Consider the following 14,029-nt stretch of genomic DNA (forward strand, 5'->3'; position numbering starts at 1 on the left):
CGGTGAAAGGGAAGAATCTGAGAACGCAAAAACAGAGAGAGACAGAGAGACAGATCCAATCTCGGAGGGGCTCTCGCCCCTCCCGTGCCATGGAGGCCATGGACCAGAGGGGAAACCCTTCTCCCATCTAGGGAGGAGGTCAAGGAAGAATAAGAAGGAGGGGGCTCTCTCCCCCTCGCTTCCGGTGGCACCGGAGTGCCACCGGGGGCCATCATCATCACCGCGATCTACACCAACACCTCCACCATCTTCACCAACATCTCCATCACCTTCTCCCCTCTATCTATAGCGGTCCACTCTCCCACAACCCGCTGTACCCTCTACTTGAACATGGTGCTTTATACTTCATATTATTATCCAATGATGTGTTGCCATCCTATGATGTCTGAGTAGATTTTCGTTGTCCTATCGGTGGTTGATGAATTGCTATGATTGATTTAATTTGCTTGTGGTTATGTTGTTGTCCTTTGGTGCCCATCATATGAGCGCGCGTGTGGATCACACCCTAGGGTTAGTTGTATGTTGATAGGACTATGTATTGGAGGGCAAGAGTGACATAAGCTTCAACCTAGCATAGAAATTGATGCATACGGGATTGAAGGGGGGCCAATATATCTTAATGCTATGGTTGGGTTTTACCTTAATGAACATTAGTAGTTGCGGATGCTTGCTAATAGTTCCAATCATAAGTGCATAGAATTCCAAGTCAGGGATGACATGCTAGCAGTGGCCTCTCCCACATAATACTTGCTATCGGTCTAGTAAAGTAGTCAATTTCTTAGGGGCAATTTCGCAACTCCTACCACCACTTTTCCACACTCGCTATATTTACTTTATTGTTTCTTTATACAATACAACCCCTAATTTTTATTTACGTAATCTTTATTATCTCGCAAACCTATCCAACAACACCTACAAAGTACTTCTAGTTTCATACTTGTTCTAGGTAAAGCGAACATCAAGCGTGCGTAGAGTTGTATCGGTGGTCGATAGAACTTGAGGGAATATTTGTTCTGCCTTTAGCTCCTCGTTGGGTTCGACACTCTTACTTATCGAAAACTGTTGCTATCCCCTATACTTGTGGGTTATCATAGTCCATTATAAAAGATATCAAGTATTGAGAGGATGATCAGGCAAAGCATTAAGTACTTGGAGAAGCCTCCCACAAGCTTGTGGGAGACTCTCTTCTTCAATTTGCACAAAATTATATATTTCCCTTAAGGCAGCTTGTTTCTTATGAGCGGGGAAATATTTAGCAGAGAAGTAATAAATCATATCCTGGGGACTACGCACACAACCAGGATCAAGAGAATTAAACCAAATTTTAGCATCACCCTTTAATGAGAACGGAAACAACTTAAGGATATAATAGTATCGAGTTTTCTCATCATTAGTGGACAGGATGGCTATATCATTTAATTTAGTAAGATGTGTCACAACAGTTTAAGATTCATAGCCATAAAAAGGATCAGATTCAACCAAAGTAATTAACTCGGGATCGACAGAGAAATCATAATCCTTATCAGAAATAAAGATAGGTGAAGTAGCAAAAGTAGGGTCATATTTCATTATAGCATTCAAGGATTTTTCTTTAAGCTTAGATAATAATTTCTTAAGATTAGATCTATCATTGCGAGCTAAGAAGTCTCTAGCGGTTTCTTCATCCATAACATAACCCTCAGGCACAACAGGTAATTCATATATAGGGGGAGAATCTTGATCATCACTTTCATCAATATTATCAGTTTCAATAATTTCATTCTCTCTAACCCTAGCAAGTCGTTCATCAAGAAATTCACCTAGTGGCACAGTATTATCAAGCATAGAAGTAGTTTCATCATAAGTACCATGCAAAGCAGAAGTGGCATCATCAATAACATGCGACATATCAGAATGAATAGCAGGAGTAGGTCTCGCAAGTTTACTCAAAACAGAAGGTGAATCAAGTGCAGAGCTAGATGGCAGTTCCTTACGTCCCCTCGTAGTTGAGGGAAAAATCTTGGTTCTTTTATCTTTCAAGTTCTTCATAGTGATCAGCAGATATAAATCCCAAGTGACTCAAAGAATAGAGCTATGCTTCCCAGCAACGGCGCCAGAAAATAGTCTTGATAACCCACAAGTATAGGGGATCCCAAAAGTTTTCGAGGGTAGAGTATTCAACCCAAATTTATTGATTCGACACAAGGGGAGCCATAGAATATTCTCAAGTATTAGCAGCTGAGTTGTCAATTCAACCACACCTGGAAACTTAATATCTGCATCAAAGCATTTAGTAGCAAAGTAATATGATAATAGCGGTAACGGTAGCAAAAGTAATAGTTTTGGTTTTATAGTGATTGTAACAGTAGCAACGGAAAAGTAAATAAGCAAAGAACAATATGTGAAAAGCTCGTAGGCAATGGATCAGTGATGGATAATTATGTCGGATGCGATTCCTCATGCAATAGTTATAACATAGGGTGACACAGAACTAGCTCCAGTTCATCAATGTAATGTAGGCATGTATTCCGAATATAGTCATACGTGCTTACGGAAAAGAACTTGCATGACATCGTTTGTCCTACCCTCCCGTGGCAGCGGGGTCCTATTGGAAACTAAGGGATATTAAGGCCTCCTTTTAATAGAGTACCGGACCAAAGCATTAACACTTAGTGAATACATGAACTCCTCAAACTACGGTCATCACCGGTAAGTATCCCGATTATTGTCACTTCGGGGTTAGCGGATCATAACACATAATAGGTGACTATAGACTTGCCATATAGGATCAAGAACTCACATATATTCATGAAAACATAATAGGTTCAGATCTAAAATCATGGTACTCGGGCCCTAGTGACAAGCATTAAGCATAGCAAAGTCATAGCAACATCAATCTCAGAACATAGTGGATACTAGGGATCAAACCCTAACAAAACTAACTCGATTACATGATAAATCTCATCCAACCCATCACCGTCCAGCAATCCTACAATGGAATTACTCACGCACGACAGTGAGCATCATGAAATTGGTGATGGAGGAAGGTTGATGATAACGATGGCGACGAATTCCCCTCTCCGGAGCTCCAAACGGACTCCAGATCAGCCCTCCCGAGAGAGATTAGGGCTAGGCGACGGCTCCGTGTCATAAAACGCGATGAATCCTTCTCCTTGATTTTCTCCTCGAACATGAATATATGAAGTTGGAGTTGAGGTCGGTGGAGCGTCAGGGGGCCCATGAGGCAGGGGGCACGCCCAGGGGGGTAGGTGCGCCCCCACCCTCGTGTACAGGGTCTGGGCCCCCTGACGTTGATTCTTTCGCCAGTATTTTTTATATATTCCAAAAATAATCTCCGTTGATTTTCAAGTCATTCCGAGAACTTTTATTTCTGCACAAAAATAACACCATGGCAATTCTGCTGAAAACAACGTCAGCCCGGGTTAGTTCCATTCAAATCATGCAATTTAGAGTCCAAAACAAGGGCAAACGTGTTTGGAAACGTAGATACGTTGGAGACGTATCAAGTGGACATATGGGAACTTGACTACGGACATGATTTTAAGGTCCCTTTGTTTAATTGCAAATGGGTCAATCTGTCAGGAGGCGGGATACAGGTAAACTCACAGTACGGAATGACAACAGTGGATCCGAACAATCTTGGGTACACAGAAGAACCATTCGTCCTAGCCAATGATGTGGCACATGTTTTCTATGTGAAGGACATGTCTACCAAACGGAGAAAAAGAAAAGATAAGGAAGCGTACACATCATACGATGAGCCAAAGTGCCACATAGTTCTTTCAGGAAAAAGAGACATCGTGGGAGTGGAGGGCAAGACAGACATGCCCGAAGAATATGAAAAGTTTCATGAAATTCCTCCCTTCAAAGTCAAGGCTGACCCAAGCACCCTGTTAAACGACGAAGATTATCCATGGTTACGACGCAATTAGCAAAGGACACAAGCGAACAAAAAGTGAATACTTTCTCTCCATAACTATTATGATGATGCCTTTGATATAGAATATCCATGTAACAGACGAGTTTCCGTATGAAACCCTGATACTTCGAAAGAGATTGTCCATTTTGTACATGAAGTGCATCCAGTTTTTTGTCGTAACCCTCTCAAATTTTTAGCACATGCTATTTGGGTGAAATGATGATACCATGCCAACTTTAAACCTTTTCAGAGTTCATTTGTAGTGCTTTTCATTTTCAGGGTCATATAGCTAAAAAAATAGTAAATGCATGAAAAATAACAAATGAAGTCAGAAAGGGTTGAAAATTGATGATGTGGCTTTGAATGGTGCATTTTGAACACACAAAAATTTTGGAGTTCAAATAAGTTCAAAAAACGAAATCCCTTTGTAACAGATGAGTTTTCGTCCGAAACCCTGATACTTCGAAAGAGATTGTCCGTTTTGTACATGAAGTGCATCCAGTTTTTGCCGTAACCCTCTCAACTTTTTAGCATATGCTATTTTGGCGAAATGATGATACCATGCCAACTTTCATCCTTTTCAGAGTTCATTTCTAGTGCTTTTCATTTTCAGGGTCATATAGCTCAAAAAATCACTAAATGCATGAAAAATAAAAAATAAAGTCACAAAAGGGTTGAAAATTGATGATGTGGCTTTGAATGGTGCATTTTGAACACACAAACAGTCTGGAGTTCAAATAAGTTCAAAAAAATGAAATCCCTTTGTAATAGATGAGTTTTCGTCCCAAACCCTGATACTTCGAAAGAGATTGTCCGTTTTGTACACGAAGTGCATCGAGTTTTTGCCGTAACCCTCTCAACTTTTTAGCACATGCTATGTGGGTGAAATGATGATATCATGCCAATTTTCAACCTCTTCAGAGTTCATTTGAAGTGCTTTTCAATTTCAGGGTCATTTAGCTCAAAGAATGAACTAATATAAAAAAGAATGGAAAACTTTTATGAAACTCTAATAGCAAAAATAATAAACTAAAAGAATGGACTAGAAATGATAGGTGGGAACCCGATGAACGAGTTCACACCCGAGGGTGGCCCGATCTTCACATCGTAGGATCGAATCGGGAGGGATAACTAGCTGCAAGCAGTCGGGATAACTAGCTTTATACCTGCCAAGGTTGGATGCAACCCGTACGTTGGGGATGGCTGACCGAAGCTACAATAACTCCAACCCACTGTCCGAACAATCGCAGAACCACAAACCGGGACTAATCCACACAAAACGGCCGAAACCATAGAGCACGAACTAGGGGGAACCAGAGGCTCCTTCTCGCGAATCCGAATGAACTCACAAGAGCAAAGGTGGCAAGATCTCTCGGATCTCTCTAGCAGTCTTGCTGCATAAGCTTGTAGCTGAACGGTTTGACAAAAGGTTGTCTAGAGGATGCGGGAGATGGGGTTTTATAGCAGGGACAACCCCCCTTAGCTAGGTGTGAAAATGGTTTCAAAAGTAAGCAGGTTTTCCTGGCTTTCTTGGGTGAATAAGCAGTCAACTTTGGGAGTTGTTGCAAAGCTCCTCGGAAATTCGTGAAGTATTGACAGCCTGGACACCTTCCACGAGAATGACTAGAACTTTTGACTCACAACTCCAAATGATGTGAGGTTTTTTGAATTGGAAAGATAATTTGATGTAGCTTCTGTTGATGTACCCCTATGGCCCCGTATCTCCATCACATGGGTGTGCCACACCAAAATATCAGAGGTAAAAACTGACAGCATCAGCTTCACTTGCAACTTGTTTTCTCCAAACTTGTTCCTCCAAAGCGGTTGCTTCAAGAGCTCATAGGTTGTTGGATTTCTTCCATGTTATACCTAAGTTCAACCAACAACAATGGAGATGAAAGCATAGTTGTGTCATCAAGGTTACAAGGTAAAATTATGTTAGCATTCACCTGGTCACTTATTTGTTTGGCGCGACTTCTTGTGATTGGACATATAATTGTTGGAGACTTGTCGATGGTTGTGGTGTCCTCATCATCCTCCCCCTCTTGAAGAGGAGTCGTCCTCGACTCTGATGGTACAAAGTATGGAGAGAGGTCGGACACATTGACAGTTGGACTAACACCATAATCCATCGGAAGGTCAATCTTGTAGGCATTGTCATTGATCTTCGCAAGAACTTTGAATGGACCATCTCCACGTGGCTGCAACTTGCATTTGCGTTGATCTGGGAAACGATCCTTCCGTAGGTGTACCCACACAAGATCACCTTCTTCAAACAACACCTTCTTTCTTCCCTTGTTTGCTCGTTTTGCATATTGTTCAGTCATCTTCTCAATATTTTCCTTGGTCTTCTCATGAATTTTCTTCACGAAGTCAGCACGCTTACTTGCATCAAGATTGGTTCGCTCCTGCAATGGTAAAGGCAAAAGATCTATGGGAGCATCAGGTTTGAAACCATAAACAATTTCAAAAGGACAAAATTTAGTGGTCAAATGTACTGCCCTGTTGTATGCAAACTCCACGTGGGGGAGACATTCTTCCCACATCTTCAATTTTTTTCTTTAAAACTGCTCTCAGCATCATGGATAGCGTGCAGTTGACAACTTCAGTTTGTCCATCCGTTTGTGGGTGGCATGTAGTGGAAAACAGAAGCTTTGTCCCTAGCTTTGCCCACAACGTTTTCTAAAAATATCTCAGAAACTTGGTGTCACGATCTGAAACAATAGTCCGTGGTACTCCATGTAGCCGCACGATTTCCCTAAAAAACAAATCAGCAATGTGTGAAGCATCATCGCTCTTATGACACGGGATAAAACGAGCCATCTTGCTAAACCTATCAACCACCACAAAAACTGAATTGCTCCCCCTCTTAGTGCGTGGTAATTCAAGAACAAAATCCATATAAATATCTTCCCAAGGTGTACTAGGAATGGATAAGGGCGTATAAAGTCCATGAGGGTTTAAACGTGACTTAGCTTTGCGGCAAATCTCACAACGTAGTATGTAGCGCTCAACATCACGCCTCATCCTTGGCCAAAAGAAATGGTCAGTCAGCACACTCTCAGTTTTCTTTGCTCCAAAATGTCCCATGAGACCACCAGCATGAGCCTCCTGCAAAAGCAACAAACGAACAGAGCAATCTGGGATGCGCAATTTGTTAGCTCGAAACAAGAATCCATCATGCAAGTGAAACTTTTCCCAACCTTTCCCCTCACTACACTTCGAGTGTGGTTCAGCAAAATATGGGTCATTGGCATACAATTCTTTGATGCTTTTCAGCCCAAGAATTTTAGTATCAAGTTGTGAGAGTAAAATATGGCGTCTAGACAAAGCATCAGCAACAACATTATCTTTTCCTTTCTTGTACTTGACAATATAGGGAAAAGATTCTACGAATTCACTCCATTTTGCATGTCTATGGTTCAGTTTTTGTTGACCCCTAAGGTGCTTTAAAGATTCATGGTCGGAATGTATCACAAATTCTTTAGGCCACAAATAATGTTACCATGTTTCCAAAGATCTCACAAGTGCATATAATTATTTGTCATAAACTGAATAATTTAGAGTTGGGCCACTTAGCTTCTCACTAAAATATGCAATAGGCCTACCTTCTTGCATTAGTACGCCTCCAATACCAACACCACTTGCATCACATTCAATTTCAAAAGTCTTACCAAAGTTGGGTAGCGCAAGTAATGGTGCAGATGTCAATTTTTCTTTCAGCTCTTGGAAGGCCTTCTCTTGTGCATTTGCCCACTTAAAGGGAACATATTTCTTGGTTAGCTCATTCATTGGGGCAGCAATGGTGCTGAAGTCCTTCACAAACTGACGGTAGAAACCAGCAAGGCCAAGAAAGCTTCGTACTTGGCTTACATTTTGTGGATGCATCCACTCACGGATGGCCTTGACCTTCTCCTCATCTACCTCCACACCTTGACCTGAAACAACAAAGCCAAGAAACACAACTTTTTCTATGCAAAATGTGCACTTTTCCTTGTTAGCATATAATTTCTCCTCTCTTAGGACAGCAAGCACACACCGAATGTGTTCAACATGTTCATCCAAAGTTTTGCTATAAATCAGGATGTCATCAAAGTAAACAACCACAAACTTTCCAATGAACATTCTAAGCACATGATTCATTGATCTCATGAAAGTACTAGGTGCATTTGTCAATCCAAATGGCATAACTAACCACTCATACAAACCAGATTTTGTTTTGAAAGCAGTTTTCCATTCATCACCCTCTCTCATTCTAATTTGATGGTAGCCACTTCGCAACTCAATTTTAGAAAAGATGGTGGCGCCACTAAGTTCATCAAGCATATCATCAAGCCTAGGTATGGGGTGCCTATACCTCACGGTGATGTTGTTAATAGGCCTACAATCACAACACATTCGGGAAGATCCATCTTTTTTTGGCACTAAAAGAACGGGTACAACACAAGGAGAGAGACTTTCCCTTACATAACCTTTGTTTAGTAGGCCTTCAACTTGTCGCTGAATCTCCTTGGTTTCCTCCAGATTTGTGCGGTATGGTGGTCGGTTCGGCAATGGGGCTCCTGGAACCAAATCAATTTGGTGTTCAATGCCTCTTTGTGGTGGCAGCCCTGGTGGTATCTCCTCGGGGAACACATCTTCATACCCCTGCAAAATTTCAACAACAACACTAGGAGTGGTGGAGGTTAATTAATTAGTAGAAAGAAAATTGTCCTTGTACAAAAGTACAAAGAACACGGAATTGGGTTCTCTCAACTCTCTCATGTCCCTTTTCCTAGCCATCACAACTAATCCCTGTTTTTCCCATGTCTTGGTCAATTTAAGCTGTGGGGTTTTATTTGGCTTTGGATTCTCTCGCTCACTATGTTGGTGGATGTCACTCAATTTTTTCTCGCTCACTCTCTCTTTCTTTTTCAGATCATCCATCAATATTTCTTTGGGTGTCAAAGGGAGCAAAGATATGCGCTCTCCCTCGTATTGGAATGAGAGACGATTAGTACGGCCGCTGATTTGCACATCATGATCATACAACCAAGGTCTTCCCAACAGCAATTGGCATGCTTGCATTGGCACCACGTGACATTCCACTTGATCCCGGTACTTCCCAATGGAAAATTGAACGGTGACAATGTTGCTTACTCGAAGTGTACCACAATCATTGAGCCATTGCATCTTATATGGACTTGGGTGCCTTCTTTGTTTCAGTCCCAACTTCTCTACCAAATCTGAACTTGCAATGTTGTTGCAACTGCCATTGTCAAAAATAATTCTGCAAACCTTGTCCTTGATTGTGCCACGGGTGTGAAAAATATTATGTCACCGCCCTTTCTCTTCTCTAGCTGCATTAACACTAAGCACACGACGAGAAACAAAGCAATCTCCCATGTCGGCCTGAATATCACAATCACTCTTCTCGCCCTCGTCATCCTCATGATCACTCGATGCTCCATTATCTTCATGCTCACTCTCAGATTCCCATTCACCTTGTTCATTCACAAAGAGAACTCTCTTGTTTCGACATTCAGAAGAAATGTGACCATGCCCTTTGCACTTCCAACACTCAATATCTCGGCTTCGAGATGATGGTACAGCCGTGGGGTTAGAGGTACTTCCAGCAGCAGAAGGAGCACGCTTGTCCACATTCCTAGGGGCTGGTGATGATGCTGATGAAGCCGTTGTTCGTCAGGTGGTAGTAGGGTGTGAAGTATGCTGAAACTGAGAACCACCATGAGAGGCACTTGGCTGCAACCTTTGCCATGGTGTGGTGGTGCGGTTATGAGATATCCGTCCATGACCACTCCGCTGCACCTTCCTCTCCGTGCGCTTTGCTTGCTCCAAAATATCTTGTAGAGTGTTATAGGGAAACATCTCCACAAAATCAGAAATTTCATTGTCGAGACCATGCAAAAATCTTTCCATCTTTGACTCCTCATCTTCATGAATACGAGCACGAACCCACAACAATTCCATCTCTTTATAGTACTCATCCACCGTGCGCGTACCTTGGCTGAGACACTGCAATCTGTTTCAGAGATCTCTTTGATATTGTGAAGGAACAAACCTTCGCCTCATGGCTTGTTTCATCTCTTCCCAAGTGTCAATGTGATCACAGCCTAGCAGCAATTAATTTTCTTGTAGTTGATTCCACCAAGTGAGTGCATAACTAGAAAACTCAACACAAGCAAGGTTTACTCTCTTCGGATCAGCAAGGTTATGGATACGAAAAATCTGATCACACTGCTCTTTCCAATCAAAATATGCATCGGGGTCTTCCTTTCCTGTGAACTTGGGGATATGCAACTTGATTCTTGCTATGTCATCTCGACCATCTCGATCACGACGTTCTGCACGATGCCCATCTTTAGCAGCACGACGGTATGGGACACCATCATAATCATCAAAATCATCTCCATGACCACGAGCAACACGCTCATGAGGGTCATAGTAGTGCCCACGAGGACCATGCCCTCGCCCTCGAAGTTGTCCTCCTCGCTTCCCTCCATGAGCAGCAACACCACGCCCACGAGCAGCAGCCACATGTCCACCATGGCTATTTTTATCATCCTCCAAGTCACCATCCACATCAGCATGCACGGAATTTTCATCCCCAACTTCCTCAAGTGGGTCAATATGGTGTTGTCGGTGTCGAACCCTATCGCCACCTGTTGGAGGTTGTTCGTGAAACATCCTTCCAAGGTCTCGAACCATGTTCTGTAATTCCTGAAAATCAGCATGTGTGACCGGGGCATCTTCTTCCCCATGGTTTTCTCCATGAACACTCGATCTAGATCCTGCCATGTTAGTAAGGCCAAAAGTGGAATATGATAATTTTGTGGAATCACACAACCTCACCTCTTACTCACCAAAGTTCTGATGAGTTCACATTAGATTGTGCTTCTCCCGGATGTGTTAAAGCGATTGAAAGAAAGGGATCAAAGAACTAGCTTCGGTTTTTGGTGGAGCTCGGTGGGGTAAACAAAAAGGGGCTTGTGCTGAAATCAAGTTGATGCAAACCAAGAAAAATATGTGGATGGATTTGCTGCACCTTTGCACCAAGATTGAAAAACACAACACACAAGCTTCTGAAATTTTTTCTGTCAAGCTGAAACTTTTGGATCTTACACAAGACTTTCTTTCTCTCTCTTGACTTTTTTCCACTCTTTTTTTCTCTCTTTGATTTTTTTGCCACTCTTTTTTTTCTCTCTTTTTCCAAAGCACAACAACCAAATCTGAAAGCAATTATGAAGATGAACTTGGTGCAGATCTAAAAGATGAAGAACATGCAAGGTATGCAACAACAAGATCTCAGCACCAACAAGGCTTGGATTTATTTTTGGTGGGGCTTTGGACTTCTAGAACAGAAAATATAGCATGAAAAACACTCGATCTAAAGGGATGATAGCAAGATAAAGTTGGATAACAGATCCTACCGTGTCAACGAAAGCTCTGATGCCAGATGATAGGTGGGAACCCGATGAATGAGTTCACGCCTGAGGGTGGCCCGATCTTCATGTCGTAGGATCGAATCGGGAGGGATAACAAGCTGCAAGCAGCCGGGATAACTAGCTTTATACCTGCCAAGGTTGGATGCAACCCGTACGTTGGGGATGGCCGACCGAAGCTACAAGAACTCCAACCCGATGTTCGAACAATCGCAGAACCACAAACCGGGACTAATCCACACAAAACGGCCGGAACCGTAGAGCACGAACTAGGGGGAACCAGAGGCTCCTCGCGAATCCGAATGAACTCACAAGAGCAAAGGTAGCAAGATCTCTCGGATCTCTCTAGCAGTCTTACTGCATAAGCTTGTAGCTGAATGGTTTGACAAAGGTTGTCTAGAGGATGGGGGAGATGGGGTTTTATAGCAAGGACAACCCCCCTTAGCTAGGTGTGAAAATGGTTTCAAAAGTAAGCAGGTTTGCCTGGAGTGAATAAGCAGTCAACTTTGAGAGTTGTTGCAGAGCTCCTCAGAAATTCGCGAAGTCTTGACAGCCTGGACACCTTTGACGAGAATGACTAGAACTTTTGACTCACAACTCCAAATGATGTGAGGTTTTTTGCATTGGAAAGATAATTTGATGTAGATTCTATTGATTTACCCCTATGGCACCGTATCTCCATCACATGGGTGTGCCACACCAAAACATCATAGGTAAAAACTGACAGCATCAGCTTCACTTGCAACTTATTTTCTCCAAACTTGTTCCTCCAAAGCAGTTGCTTCAAGAGCTCATAAGTTGTTGGATTGCTTCCATGTTATACCTAAGTTCAACCAACAACAATGGAGATGAAAGCATAGTTGTGTCATCAAGGTTACAAGGTAAACTTATGTTAGCGTTCACCTGGTCACTTATTTGTTTGGTGCGACTTCTTGTGATTGGACCTATAATTGTTGGAAACTTGTCGATGGTTGTGGTGTCCTCATCAAGAAAACTTTAATGAAACTCTAATAGAAAAAAGAATGAACTGGAAAACTTTAATGAAACCCTAATAGCAAAAGGAATCAACTAAAAAGCTTTTATAAACCTCTAGTATTATTGAAACTAAAATTATATAAAATTTATGCAACTAAAATTATCAAAGTATTTTGTGTTCAAAACATTATAAGCAAAAAATAAAATAAAATAAATAAGTAGAAACAAAATAAAATAAATAAGTAGAAACAAAATAAAATTTTATAAATAAGTAGAAACAAAATAAAATAAAATAAATTAATAAAATAGATAAGTGGAAACAAAATAAAATAAACTTTAATAAATTAAATAAGTAGAAGTAAAATAAAATAAAATAAATTTTAATAAAATAAATAAGTAGAAACAAAATAAACTTTAATAATGAAAAATAAATAAACTTTAATCAAATAAATAAAAATAGCAACAGTAAGTATTTTGTTGTAAGTAGAAACAAAATAAAATAAATAAAGCAACAAAGAAAACAAAAAAAATGCCATCTACTGTGTCATCACGGCGTGAATACGACTAGAAACTCAAACATGGGCCAGGATTCAAGCCCGCAACAGGCCCAGTAGGCCCACAGGCACACATCGACAGATTAGGCCCGAAAGCCTGCAGTTGAGAGGAGCTCGAGAGGGTGGGCGCAGCAGCGCTTATAAACCACTCTCGAGCTCTCTTAGCTACCGAGGTGGGACTAAACTTTTCACGCTGGCAGCACAAGGCCTTTGGTCCCGGTTGGTGGCACCAACCAGGACTAAAAGGGGGCATTGGTCCCGGTTGGTGCCATGAACCAGGACCAAAGGGTTTGCTATATAAGAAACACTTGTGAAAATTTTGGTTTTCATCGCCAGTTGCCCCCGACGACGCCGACCTCCTCGATGCTGTCAGGCTCCTCCGATGCCGTCTGCCACCCCTGCCGTCGCCCCCGATCGTGTCGTCGTCGTCCATCGTCGCTTGTGCCTCGTCGTCGCCGTCGCTGACGTCGTCCCCGAGCCCGCGCGCCTGCTACCTCTTGAGCACTGCGTTGGTTTTCCCTTGAAGAGGAAAGGGCGATGCAGCAAAGTAGCGTAAGTATTTCCCTCGGTTTTTGAGAACCAAGGTATCAATCCAGTAGGAGACTACACGCAAGTTCCTCGTACCTACAAAAACAAATAAGAACCTCGCAACCAACGCGATAAAGGGGTTGTTAATCCCTTCACGGTCACTTATGAGAGTGAGACCTGATAGAGATAATAAGATAAATATTTTTAGTATTTTTATGATATAGATTGGAAAATAAAGATTGAAAAATAAAATAGATTGGAAACTTATATGATAAAATATAGACCCGGGGGCCATAGGTTTCACTAGTGGCTTCTCTCAAGATAGCATAAGTATTACGGTGGGTAAACAAAATACCGCCGACAATTGATAGAAAAGTGCATAATTATGAGAATATCTAGGCATGATCATGTATATAGGCATCACGTCCGTGACAAGTAGACCAAAACGATTCTGCATCTACTACTATTACTCCACACATTGACCGCTATCCAGCATGCATCTAGAGTATTAAGTTCATAAGAACAGAGTAACGCATTAGGCAAGATGACATGCTGTAGAGGGATAAACTCAAGCAATATGATATGAACCCCATCTTTTTATCCTCGATGGC

General features: G+C 41.8%; 1 pseudogene; it reads right to left on the bottom strand.

Moving 5' to 3' along the window:
- Positions 1-5,748: 5,748 nt before the first annotated feature.
- LOC147978442 (uncharacterized) lies at positions 5,749-10,717 on the bottom strand (annotated as a pseudogene).
- Between the last annotated feature and the right edge of the window lie 3,312 nt (positions 10,718-14,029).

This window comes from Triticum urartu, chromosome 3A (assembly GCF_056163025.1).
Source record: "Triticum urartu cultivar PI428250 chromosome 3A, HENAU_Tu73, whole genome shotgun sequence".
In the NCBI taxonomy this organism is placed as follows: domain Eukaryota; kingdom Viridiplantae; phylum Streptophyta; class Magnoliopsida; order Poales; family Poaceae; genus Triticum; species Triticum urartu.